The sequence below is a fragment of the Myotis brandtii genome, unplaced genomic scaffold (assembly GCF_000412655.1).
Source record: "Myotis brandtii unplaced genomic scaffold, ASM41265v1 scaffold455, whole genome shotgun sequence".
Classification (NCBI taxonomy): domain Eukaryota; kingdom Metazoa; phylum Chordata; class Mammalia; order Chiroptera; family Vespertilionidae; genus Myotis; species Myotis brandtii.
Window position 1 is genome coordinate 1,942,196 of NW_005367384.1, and position 2,511 is coordinate 1,944,706.

General features: G+C 48.1%; 1 protein-coding gene across 4 annotated transcripts in view; it reads right to left on the reverse strand.

The window, feature by feature from the left end:
* DENND2A (DENN/MADD domain containing 2A) overlaps positions 1-2,511 on the reverse strand; it is a 136,018-nt gene that overhangs the window by 109,728 nt on the left and 23,779 nt on the right. The gene's annotated exons all lie outside the window — the stretch shown is intronic.

Consider the following 2,511-nt stretch of genomic DNA (forward strand, 5'->3'; position numbering starts at 1 on the left):
GCTGAGCTTCCAGTGTGCCTAATTGCAGTTTAGTGGCACAGGGAAGGAAGCTGGAGGCCGGTGGTAGTGTCTGATTGATCTGGAGAGGACATCTGGCTTTCTATGGCTGGGTCCTGAGTTGGAAGTGGGGGTGAACATTAGAGAAGCTGGCAGCCATCAGCCAAGTCCTGACTGTTCTGGGCCATTGCTGCTGAGACTGTGGGTCAGAGTTCTATTGTCATATATGGTCTGGCCAGTGACTGGATATTCAGTCTCTTAATATATTAATCATTCTAAATGCATTCTTCCGGTTGCTAATCCGGAAACAGATTGCATAAAGTTACCAGGTGAGATGCTGCTTGACTGCAAATCAACAGAGATTTTTAAAGACTACCCTTACAAATCTTGATTTAGAGTTCATATTTGATATGACTGTTTGTTAATGTGCATGACATCATTCTCCTAATGGACATTCACATGGGCCCCAGGAATCCTTCAATTTCACCTACTTGGGTCACTACAACTTTTTGAGGTGCTGCACCTTCACCACCACAGTTATCATCACCACCATCACTACCATCACCAACACTACCTCCACCACCACCAGGGTCAATGGTTCTCAAACTTTGTTCTTAGGACCAGGAGCAGCAGGAGCATGTAGGAAATTGTTAGAAATGCAAATTCCGGGCCCCACTCCAGACTTAGAGAATCAGATACTGGGTATGTGACAGCTCTCAGGTTATTCTTGTGGGTGCTAAAGTGGAGAGCCACTGCTTCAGGTGAATTTCTAGGATGCCCTGATTTTATTTTTTTAAATGTACCTTCATTGTTGAAAATATTACAGATGTCCCCCCTATTTCCCCTAGTGACCCCCTCCATCCCACTCTCACCCCCAGGATGCCCTTATTTGAAGTCCGACCTTCCACAATGTATCCTCCAAATTTGTGAAAATATGTCTGTCATCTGAAGTAGGAAGAGAAACACAACTACTTTTATTCATCTAGATAACACAACATAGGCTAACATTTATTGACGCAGGGTGCGAAACACAGCATAGTTTGTGGTTGGAGGCTCCGAGAGGTAAGGTAACTTGTCCCCCAGAGGTAAGGTAAGGTACAGATAACACAGAGGGAGACTAAAACCGGGTTTATTTAGTTCCAAAATTTTGCTCTTAACTACTGTTGAATATGTTAATTACCAGAATCATAAATGTAAATCTAGAGGATTTGTACAGCTTTAGTCAGACTCACTTCCCCCATTAGCTTAAGGAGAAACAGAGGCCCAGAGACTTGCCCGGGGTCACATCGCTACCTCCTAATTAGCAGGCTAGAACCTAGGGCCTCTGGTTTCAATAAGCCCTTTGGTGAATCAGAGGTATACAAGCATATCCCAAGTACCTTTGGAATGGAGTGGGTAAATAAATCAGTTGGCGGTTGGGAAGAGGATAATGAAACCAGAGGTGGTAGGGATGACTTCTGTCTTGTGAACTGCAAAGAGGTCTGCAGCATCTTGTGGAAATGGGAGATGGATTATTAACAACACAGGAATAGCCAAAGCCACTTCTCATTCCTGTCTGTATCAGCAGCCCAGGTCCCTACATTTTGGGGCACCCCTTGGGGCTGCAGAGTGGCAGTCACACTTCCAGCAGGGGAAACCACACTTGGGCATGGGCTGTGTCTCTTTTTCTCTCCCCTGGGCTCCTTCCATGTGTGAGGCCCACAGATGACCCTGGGCAGACTGCCTCATAACCCCCACAGAGCAGAGGACCTCTGGCCTGCCTGGCTGTGTTGGCTTATTTCCAAACTCTGTTTCTCTCCCCCTTGCTCTCTAGAACCATCTGACCTTCCTTTGGTTCTTCAAGGTTAAACAAACAACTCCCCCTCCCTTGCCAACACACACACACACACAAACCCTCACACCCTAACTCCTTCCTATTTTGGGGCTTTAGGGCATCTTCCTTTGTGTCTGAACACCCTCCCAACTCCCTTCCTCTCCAAAGTAGCCACTTCCTATTGGCTCTCCCCATTCTTTCAGGGCTCTTGCCACACTTTGTTCCCCTGTGTGGTATCCCTCATAAGTCCTTGTGTAAGGGCAGGATATGTGTCTCCACTCCCCAGCCCAGCAGGGTATCTACCTCAATACATATTACTGAGCCTTGGTAAACCTTAGATTCAGCTTAAGAAATACTTATGGGGCTCAATAGTATTAGTTGAATGACTGAATATGGCCTTTCGGAAGCCATTCCCCAAGGTCCAAACACATTGCCCAAATTGATGCAGCCTGGCCCCCCTCCCCCCCCCTCTGAAAACCCTACCTGTGTTGACAACCGGCTTGCAATTCATGGCCTACTTCAGGGTTCCCACGCTTTGTAGGGAGAGCTACAAAGATGTCAGTGGAAAGGGGGAGCGTGGAGCGCGCGTTTGCGTTTGGTGCTATACCTGGGACGCAGGACCCGAGGGCAAGGTGTGCCTCAGCGGTGTCCGTACCGCGTCCGCTTTAAGGGGCCGTGCCAGCGCCGGCGGGCGGGGCGCT